Consider the following 10836-nt stretch of genomic DNA (forward strand, 5'->3'; position numbering starts at 1 on the left):
TGTATGCATGTACATATGTATGCATATTTGTGTGCTGGCCCCCAGATCACTCATGGTATAAAGCATTGGCCTCGAAGGCATACTCATCAAAATATTTGGTAGATCCTCCATTTTTTTCTAGCTCCCTCAAAATGAGAGAGTTTTTACGCGCTCTCTGCATCAAAAAGGCAAAAATTCTGATTTCCACTGTCGCTCTCGCTAACTTTCTATCACTCACTCCTCGTGTGTGTCTAAACACATATGTGTGTATGCGTATGCACATTTGTGTATTTATATGCACTGGTGCATTTTTTGCTGTACAGGTAATAAAGACAGGGAAAGGTTTTTGTCTTTTCTTAATAGGTGAAGAAATCTTGAAGACCAGAGATTGGAACATACTGAATTTTAAATTAAAAAAAAAAAAAAAAAGTTAAATTGTCCGGCTGTGGAAGATGGATCCTCATTTTTGCAGCCACTTTGAATCACGAGTTCATCTCTAAATGCGCTGTTTTTTTTTGTTTTTGTTTTGTTTTGTTGGGTTTTTTTTTTTTGGTTTTTATTTTTTGAAGAGCTAACTAACCCTGGCTGTCTCCAGTCTGAGAGAGTATTCAAATGGACTTGCTTCCTCCATTAGTTATAAGCTGTTTAAAAGCACATCCTATGTTTGAATTGTGGATGAGAGGTTCCCTTGGCAAAGTGAGGAGGCAAATTCTTCCTACCCCTTTATCATTAATTCACGGATTCAGTGTTGGTTCGGCCTCCAGGAGAAGTTCACTGGAAGTCTTTGAAGATCGCTAACTTTGCTGAGGTTGTCCAGGTAGGTGAACTCGAAGACCCACAGTGACTGGAACATGCTATTTAACGCGTCATACTGCGTTCTGTAGCAGTTACTGGTAGCCATAGTTGATCATTGCCTTGCACGTATGATCAGGTGTTTTTTTAAGAAGTGACTCCATTTTCAGGCTTTTTTTTTCCATTTTTTTCACGAAGGGGTAGAGTAGGAGGAGGAAGCAGAATGGTCTTTGGTTAACGTGATAACCAGATAGATTCTGAAGTCTGATAGATTCTGGGCCCCATAGGACCCACCCCTGTGACCCCCGGAGGGCCCCCGGGCGCAGCATAGGACCCACCCCGGTGACCTGTGGTGCTTGTACACAGTGCACTGAGCTGCTTGTACACAGTAGGGGCTTGCATTTGGGGGGGTGTTGGGAGCTGCTTGTACAATATAGGGATCTGCATCTGGAGGGGGTTGGGAGCTGCTTGTACACCTTTGGGACTTGCATCTGGGGGGTGCTTCGGAGCTGCTTGTACACTGTAGGGTCCTGCCTTGTGCAGGGTTTGTAGCTGCTTCTACACCTTTGGGGTCTGCAGCTGGGGGGGGGGGGGGTGACAGGTGCTTGTCTGCTGTAGGTGGCCACGTTGGGGGAGTTGGGAGCTGCTTGTACACTGTAAGGGTCTGGGTCTTGGGGGGGGTTGGGGCTGTTTGTACACCTTTGGGGCCTGCCTCTGGGGAGGGTGGGGAGTTGCTTGTATGCCTTTGGGGCCTGTGTTTGGGGGGGGGGTTGGAGTCTGTGCCGGGGGGGTTGGGAGCTGCTTGTACGCTCTAGGGTCCTCTGGCGGGCTTTGGGGCCTCCCTTTGAGGGGGGAGGTGGGAGCTGGTTGTACACCTTTGGGGCCTGAGTCTTGGGGGGGGGGGTTGGGGCCTGCCTCTGGGGGGCAGGTTGGGAGCTGTTTGTACACCTTTGGGGCCTGCGTCTGGGGGGTTGGGGCTGGGGCCGGGACCTGGGGCCTGCATCTGGGTGGGGTGGGGTCCAGTTCATGGGGGGGGGGTTGGGAGCTGCTTGTGGACAGTTGGGGTCTGCATCCAGGTGTGGATAGCGTAAGAGGATAGGTAAGGGGATCGAGGTTGTGGGAATAAAAATATTTTTGCACAGTTACATCGTTTAGAGGGAAGGAAGGTGGTATTGATATATGCTTGCAGTGATAAGAAAGCTTAACAGACAACCTTGTAAAATGCAGACAACCAGAATCCTTAGAGCAATTGGGTAGAAATCACGGTGTAAGAAACATTACCACCTTAAAGAGGAAAACAGTCAAGAAAAAAAGAAAATTGACTTGTAACAGGCCAGCAGCTGTGTATTTTCTGTGAAGCACCGGATAGATTGTGAACCTGGATTACCGAGTCAATGGGGAAACTGGGGAGGGTCCCGGTCATCAAGAGGAAAAAAAAAAAATGTATATAAACTGTGTTAGGGAACTAGTAGGTGGCTTGTGGGACGCCTGCCATTGCAATCGTGAATAAAAATGCTACTTCACTGAGATCCTTGCCTGAGCCTATGTTATTGGTTACAGAGTGTTTCTAATAAGGTGTTAGGGTGTTAAGGTTTCTTTTTTTTAAGGTTAACGTGATAAGCAGCTAGATTGTGAATTCAATTGTAGCAACCTGAGGCAGTAGCACGGACGTTTTTGAGGCTGTACTATATTTTCCTTGTTGGTTTCCTTTTGGTTACAGGGAGACAACTGTTCCTTCCGCCACTGCGAAGCTGCTCTGGGGAACGAGACGGTCTGCAAGCTGTGGCAGGAGGGTCGTTGTTTCAGGAATGTCTGCCTGAATGATTCAGACACATGGAAATTGATGTGAGTGCCTAAAGATGTGTTCTCAAAATAAATCAACAAAAGCATTTTTCAGTGCTGTAGGTGTGCTGATTGTGCTTTTGCAGGATAGAGTCCTTTGCTTTGGAATTACACTGGTTTCTGTTACCAGGAGAGGGGGTGGGAGGAAGGAGAGGGAAATAAAATCAATGCCTTAGGTACGTCTTAGCAAGATTTTCTTTTATTAGATGCCGACAGTATTTTCTCAACAGATGCAGAATAACCGCTAACTAGACTGCTAAAACCTGCTGGAGCAGGGGGGTAATAAACAGGCTGTACTAGCCTCCTGAGAGCAGGCTTGATAATGATCTATCAGGTCTCTTGTGTCCCGGAGTCCTTCAGATAATGCTGTTCTAGCTGCCTGGGCTAGGAAGCAGTGGGGAAAGTTAAAGGTGCAGAAGAACGACGTCTCCAAGAAGTAGTTCTGGATAGAGTTAACCTAGGCAATTTAAGATGTTCTTTTTCCCTCTGAATAATCCTAGTATAATCCTAGGTGTATTAGTTTAACCCACCCTAAAGTGATGTCTGAGAGTGCCTGTCTTCTCAAACTGAATGATGACAAGGCTAAACGTGCATAGTGGTTACAGCTTCTGCAAACTTTGTGAATATGCCCGGAAATACTATACTTGAGTGATAAAGTGACCTTTGGAATGATGTTTCAGCACTGTATTGTGACAGCCCTATTGCGGTCATGATCCGGAACTGTGCATCTCTTTGCAAACCTTAGGTGCATGTTATCACGAGCTTGTCTTTCTTTCTGTCTTCAGAAAAAGCGCAGTGAGATTCCCTGCTACTGGGAGAAGCAGCCAGTAGGCTGTCAGAAAGCCAACTGTGCTTTTCATCACGCAAAGGGACGTTACATCGATGGAGTCTTCGTTAGAGTGAGTTTAGGTCCTTTTTCTTTAAGTATTGAGGAATTAATTTTGAATATTCCTTAGTGGGTGCCAATACTGTAGGAGACATCAGGTACCCGTTCATTTGTGAGTGCAGGAAAAGGTCTGCAGTCCTAGGTGGTCAGCTAAACCGAGTGTCCTGCTGGTGTACTGCTGGTATTTGTTTTCTGCTTTCATGCTCAGCTTCTCTCTGCTTTGTGTGATATTTGCCTTGCAGTTTGCTTTCTGTTGTTTCGTCTTCTGCTGGGTGGTAGGGAGATGTGTTGTTGTTTGAAGGCAAGTCATTGTTCACGGTGTAAACAGTGGCGGGATGGGCAAAAGGAGATGCTGCATTCATTGCCTGTGCAGGTTATCTGCCTTAGCTACCATCTTCGTGCATTGTGGCCAAAGTTTTAAACTGCCATGTTACTGATGATCCTCCTCTTCCTCTAGCTACACTGCCAAGTGTATCAAATCACGATGATTTGAAAGTGGCTCAGATGTCACTGCAGCAAAACAAACTTTCTGTCCAGTCCAATCCCTCTCCATAGCTAAGGCGGGTGACGAAAGTGGAAAACTCGGAAAATGTCCCAAGCCCTACACACCCTCCAGTTGTAATCAATGCTGCAGATGATGATGAAGATGACGATGGTGAGCATGCTTTGGTTCTTGGAAGGACTTTGTGCTGTAAATGAATGTATAAATCACAGATGAGCTGAGGTCTGACTAGCGATAGGGCAGGCAGTCTGGTCAGCTCGCTGGTGGCTTTGTCTGGCGGTCAGTGGACAGAACCTGAAATGCTGGAGGAAAGCTTAGAACCACTCTTGGCTTTAGCTGGTCTGTTGTGTAAAGCTCTATGTGAAAGTAGGAGGGAAATTCCTTTTTCTTCTGTCTGAAGAGTAATATGTTGTGTAGTAGTTAAAGCTGCAGAGAGAATCTAGAGTCCGAGATGTTTTGTCCTAGTGTAGTCTCCTTACGAGTTCATCAGGTCAGTGTAGCTGTATTAAAAAAAAAGAAAAAAAAAGCTTTTTTATATGAGCCATGGACTGGAGTGTCATCGCATGAGCTACATAATCATGAACAATCTGGTCTATGCATAGCTGAACAGATTTTTCCCCTTCAGACCAGCTTTCTGCGGAAGGAGAAGAAACTAAAACTCCCGTCCAGCAACCAGCTGAGGAAGGCCAAAATGGATTACGGATGATTTCCACTCGGAAAGCCAGTGCTACTACTGCTAAGCAAGGTATTCCGGCACCTGTAGTAGGATAAATCGGAAGGAGAACTTGCCAATGAACTCGAAAGCAATGTGGCGTAAAAACACAACAGAATGTAGGGGTGCTGAATGGACTCGGTTATTTCCATGATCTCATTTCTCCCTGATACCATCATGTGCCCATTGGGTCAGAAAGTTGAACTCCTTTTCTTTCCTTTTGGAGAACAAAACAGGGTCACAGCATGGAGTTTAAATGGCTGCACGTGCAGCCTGGCAACCACTGTTGAAAGCCATATCTAACGATAGAGGGATCTAATATCACGTAAATGGATTAAAATGAAAACTACAGCTTTTACCCTGAAGGGTGAAAGGAGGGGCAAAATGCCATTGATTCTATGGTTGTTTCACTTGTGAGGAGTGTTGACAGGCTTTATTCTAAATACTTCTGAAAGTTCCTGAGCACTAAGAAGCCTGAGGATCTGTGGTCCTCAGTGAGTGCCTCTAAGTCTTAGTCTCATTAAGTGTTTTCTGTTTTCAGAGGACGGTCTGAATTTTGGAATAAAAACACTTGAAGAAATCAAATCGCAGAAAATGAAGGAAAAAACTAAGAGACACGGTGGTGAGTTAATATTCCCTACTTTCTTACCCTGTTCACCTTCATCCCGTTTGACGTTCTTTTTTAAAAAAGAAATTCTTCCAGCAATACCGGGTAGCTGGCTATGCTTTGGTGAATCCAACTATTTGCCAAAGAAGTGAAATTTGATTGGCTTCAGAATGGCAGGTGATGGTGGCTGGGAGCTGCTTGAGGGAGAGACTTCCATTTTTAGCTGGGGGCATCGAGCAACCTGATTCTCAGCCAGCTGGTATTCTAGATGGGAATTGCAAGGGCAACCAGAGGCAAATTAGTCACCTCTCTTATTTACATGCTCTGGTCACTGTATGTTTGACAGTAACGGATAATTAAAGTTCTGTGTTCTTTGCGATAGTTTGTTATGTTTGGTAAACTTCCTTATGTTTTGCTTGCTCTGAACAGAAGGTCCTTCAAGATCTTCTCTTCCTCCCGTCGATTCTATGATTTTTCCTGCTCCGGAAAAGGAAAATGTCCGGACAGGGGTGAGAACTGTGACGCCGTCTACAGAGGAAGGTAATAATTAATGCTTTTGTTTTGATTTCATTCCTCCTAAACTGGAAGGTTAAAACAGGAGCTCCGGGGCTCCCGGGGTCCCGCCAGGGGTCACCGGGGTGGGTCCTCGGGGGCACCTGGGGGCTTGCCGGGGGTCACCGGGGTTTGTACTCGGGGGCGCCTGGGGCTTGCCGGGGGTCACCGGGGTGGGTGCTCGGGGGCGCCTGGGGTCCCGGCGGGGGTCACCGGGGTGGGTCCTCGGGGGCGCCCGGGGGCTTGCCCGTGGTTACTGGGGTGGGTCCTAGGGGGCGCCCGGGGTTTTCCAGGGGTCACCGGTATGGGTCCTTGGGGGTGCCCGGGGGCTTCCCGGGGGTCACCGGGGTGGGTCCTCGGGGACGCACGTGGGCTTGCCGCGGGTCACCAGCGTGGATCCAAGGGGGTGCCCGGGTGCTTGCCGGGGGTCACCGGGGTGGGTCATTGGAGGCGGCCGGGGGCTTGCCGGGGGTCACCGGGGTGGGTCCTCGGGGGCGCCCATGGTCCCGCCGGGGGTCACCGGGGTGGGTCCTCGGAGACGCCCGGGGGCTTGCCATAGGTCACCGGGGAGGGTACTCGGGGGCGCCCAGGGTCCCGCCGGGGTTTACCGGAGTGGGTCCTAGGGGGCACCGGGGGCTTGGCGGGGCTCACCGGGGTGGGTCCTCAGAGGCGCCCGGGGGCTTGGCGGGGGTCACCGGGGAGGGTCCTCGGAGGCGCCCGGGGGCTTGCCGGGGGTCACCGGGATTGGGTCCTCGGGGGCGCCCGGGGGCTTGCCGGGGGTCACCGGGGTGGGTCCTCGGGGCTCCTGGGGTGCCGCCGGGGGTCACCGGGGTGCGTCCTTGGGGGCTCCCGGGGGCCTGCCGGGGGTCACCGGGGTGGGTCCTCGGGGGCTCTCGGGGCCTTGTCGGCGGTCACCGGGGTATGTCCTCGGGGGCGCCCCGGGGCTTGTCGGGGGTCTCCGGGGTGGGTCCTCGGGGGCACCAGGGGTCCCTCCGGGGGTCACCGGGGTGGGTCCTCGGGGGCGCCAGGGGTCCCTCCGGGGGTCACCGGGGTGGGTCCTCGGGGGCGCCCGGGGACTTGCCATGGGTCACCGGGGTGGGTCCTCCGGGGCGCCCAGGGTCCCGCCGGGGGTCACCGGGGTGGGTCCTCGGGGGCGCCCGGGGTCCCTCCGGGGGTCACCTGGATAGGTCCTCAGGGGCGCCTGGGGTTTGCCGGGGGTCACCAGGGTAGGTCCTCTGGGGCGTCCAGGGGCTTGCCGGGGGTCACCGGGGTGGGTCCTCGGGGGCGCCCGGGGGATTGCCGGGGGTAACCGGGGTGGGTCCACAGAGGTGCCCGGGGGCTTGCCGGGGGTCACCGGGGTGGGTCCTCGGGGGTGCCCAGGGTCCCACCAGATGTCAGCAGGAGTGGGTCCTCGGGGGCGCTCGCGGTCCCGCCGGGGGTCACCGGGGTTGGTATTCGGCGGCGCCTGGGGGCTTGCCGGGGGTGACTGGGGTGGGTCCTCGGGGGCCCCCGGGGTCCCACCGGGGGTCACCGGGGTGGGTCCTCGGGGGCACCCGGGGCTTGCCGGGGGTCACCGGGGTGGGTCCTCGGGGGCGCACGGGGGCTTCCCGGGGGTCACGGGGGTGGATCATCCGGGGCGCCCGGGGGCTTCCCGGGTGTCACCGGGGTGGGTCCTCAGGGGCGCCCGGGGTCCCACCAGGGTTCACTGGGGTGGGTCCTTGGGGGCGCCCGGGGCTTGCCGGGGGTCACCGGGGTGGGTCCTCGGGGGCACCTGGGGGCTTGCCGTGGGTCACTGGGGTGGGTTCTCGGGGGCTCCCAGGGGCTTGCTGGGGGTCACCGGGGTGGGTCCTCGGGGGCGCCCAGGGTCCCACCAGATGTCAGCGGGGTGGGTCCTCGGGGGCGCCCAGGGTCCCACCAGATGTCAGCGGGGGAGGGTCCTCCGGGGCGCTCGGGGTCCCACCGGGGGTCACTGGGGTTGGTACTCGGGTTCGCCTGGGGGCTTGGGGGGGTGACTGTGGTGGGTCCTCGGGGGCGCCCGGGGTCCCACCGGGGGTCACCAGGGTGGGTCCTTGGGGTCACCGGGGTCCCGCCGGGGGTCACTGGGGTGGGTCCTCGGAGGCGCCCGGGGGCTTCAAGGGGGTCACTGGGGTGGGCCCTCGGGGGCGCCCGGAGGCTTGCCAGGGGTCAACGGGGTGGGTCCTCGGGGGCGCCCGGGGTCCCGCCGGGGGTCTCCAGGGTGGGTACTCGGGGGCGCCCGGGGGCTTGCCATAGGTCACCGGGGAGGGTCCTCGGGGGCGCCCGGGGGCTTGCCAGGGGTCACCGGGGAGGGTACTCGGGGTCGCCCGGGGGCTTGCCGGTGGTCACTGGTGTGGGTCGACGGGGGCGCCTGGGGTCCCGCCGGGGGTCACCGGGGTGGGTCCTCGGAGGCAGCTGGGGGTTTGCAGGGGGTCACCGGGGTGGGTCTTCGGAGGCGCCCGGGGGCTTGCCGGGGTCACCGGGTTTCGTCCTCGGGGGCAGCTGGGGGCTTGCCGGGGGTCACCGGGGTGGGTCCTCTAAGGCGCCCGGGGGCTTGGCGGGGGTCACCGGAGTGGGTCCTCGGGGGCGCCCGGGGTGCCCCCGGGGGTCACCGGGGTGGGTCCTTGGGGGCTCCCGGGGGCCTGCCGGGGGTCACCGGGGTGGGTCCTCGGGGGCGCCCGGGGGCTTGCCCGTGGTTACCGGGGTGGGTTCTAGGGGGCGCCCGCGGGCATGTCGGGGGTCCCCGGGGTGGGTCCTCGGGGGCACCCAGGGGCTTGTCGGGGGTCTCCGGGGTGGGTCCTCGGAGGCGCCAGGGGTCCCTCCGGGGGTCACCGGGGTGGGTCCTCGGGGGCGCCCGGGGTCCCGCCGGCGGTCACCTTGTTGGGTCCTCGGGGGCGCCCGGGGACTTGCCATGGGTCACCGGGGTGGGTCCTCCGGGGCGCCCAGGGTCCCGCCGGGTGTCACCGGTGTGGGTCCTCGGGGGCGCCCGGGGTCCCTCCGGGGGTCACCGGGATAGGTCCTCAGGGGCGCCCGGGGTTTGCCGGGGGTCACCAGGGTAGGTCCTCTGGGGCGTCCGGGGGCTTGCCGGGGGTCACTGGGATGGGTCCTTGGGGACGCCCGGGGGATTGCCGGGGGTAACCGGGGTGGGCCCACGGAGGTGCCCGGGGGCTTGCCTGGGGTCACCGGGGTGGTTCCCGGTGACTCCAGAGAATCCACTGGCACCACTGGGGACCCACCCCGGTGACCCCAGAGAGTCCACTGGCAGCACTGGGGACCCACCCCGGACACTCCAGAGAGTCTACAGGCACCACTGCGGACCCACCCCGGTGACTCCAGAGAGACATCTGGAACCTATGTGGACCCACCCCGGTGACTCCAGAGAGTCCACTTGCACCACTGGGGACCCACCCATGTGACCCCAGAGAGTGCACTGGCACCACAGGGTACCCACCCCGTTTACTCCAGAGAGTCCACTGGCACCTCTGGGGACCCACCCCGGTGACTCCAGAGAGTCCACTGGCACCACGGGGGACCCACCCCGGTGACAAAAGAGAGTGCACTAGCACCAAAGGGGACCCACCCCGGTGACTTCAGAGAGTCCACTTGCACCACTGGGGACCCACCCCGGTGGCTCCAGAGAGTCCACTTGCACCACTGGGGACCCACCCAGGTCACTCCAGAGAGTCCACTTGCGTCACGAGGGACGCACCCCGGTGACTCCAGACAGTCCATTGGCACCACTGGGGACCCACCGTGTTGACTCCAGAGAGTCCACTGGCACCACTGGGGACCCACCACGGTGACAAAAGAGAGTGCACTAGCACCAAAGGGGACCCACCCCGGTGACTCCAGAGAGTCCACTTGCACCACTGGGGACCCACCCCGGTGGCTCCAGAGAGTCCACTTGCACCACTGGGGACCCACCCAGGTCACTCCAGAGAGTCCACTTGCGTCACGAGGGACGCACCCCGGTGACTCCAGACAGTCCATTGGCACCACTGGGGACCCACCGTGTTGACTCCAGAGAGTCCACTGGCACCACTGGGGACCCACCACGGTGACTCCAGAGAGTCCACTGCCACCACTTGGGACCCACCCCGGTGACTTCAGAGAATCCACTTGAACCACTGGGGACCGACCACGGTGACTCCAGAGAGTCGACTGGCACCACTGCGGACCCACCCCGGTGACTCCAGAGAGTCCACTTGCACCACTGGGGACCCACCCAGGTGACTCCAGAGAGTCCACTTGCATCACGATGGACCCACACAGGTGACTCCAGAGAGTCCAGTTGCATCACGAGGGACCCACCCTGTTGACTCCAGAGAGTCTCCTGGCACCACTGGGGACCCACCCCGGTGACAAAAGAGAGTCCAGTTACATCACTGTGGACCCACCCCGCTGACTCCAGAGAGTCCACTGGCAGAACTGGGGACCCACCCCGGTGACTCCACTGGCACTACTAGCACCACTGGAGACCCACCCCGGTGACTCCAGAGAGTCCATTTGCACCACTGGGGACCCACCCCGGTGACTCCAGAGAGTCCATTTGCACCACTGGGGACCCACCCCGGTGACTCCAGAGAGTCCACTGGCACCACCGGGGACCCAGCCTGGTGGCTCCAGAGAGTGCACTGGCGCCACAGGAGACCCACTCCGGTGACTCCAGAGAGTGCACTAGCGCCACCGGGGACCCTCCCTGGCGACTCCAGAGAGTGCACTTGCGCAACTGGGGACGTACAACGGTGACTCCAGAGAGTGCACTGGCACCACTGGGGACGCACCGCCGTGACTCCAGAGCGTGCACTGGCGCCATTGGGTACGCACCGCCGTGACTCCAGAGAGTGCACTGGTACCACAGGGGATGCACCCGGGCGACTCCAGAGAGTGCACTGGCACCACCGGGGATGCACCCCTGGCGACTCCAGAGAGTGCACTGGCACCACCGG

At 57.8% G+C, this 10836-nt stretch overlaps 1 long non-coding RNA gene across 1 annotated transcript; it reads left to right on the forward strand.

Moving 5' to 3' along the window:
• The first annotated feature begins 3568 nt into the window (after nt 1-3568).
• On the forward strand, nt 3569-6007 carry LOC136788814 (uncharacterized). Its single transcript, XR_010827387.1, has 4 exons — nt 3569-4154; nt 4627-4746; nt 5255-5335; nt 5750-6007. It is a non-coding gene; the product is annotated as an uncharacterized lncRNA (long non-coding RNA).
• Nucleotides 6008-10836: the final 4829 nt, after the last annotated feature.

This window comes from Anser cygnoides, chromosome W (assembly GCF_040182565.1).
Source record: "Anser cygnoides isolate HZ-2024a breed goose chromosome W, Taihu_goose_T2T_genome, whole genome shotgun sequence".
NCBI lineage: Eukaryota > Metazoa > Chordata > Aves > Anseriformes > Anatidae > Anser > Anser cygnoides.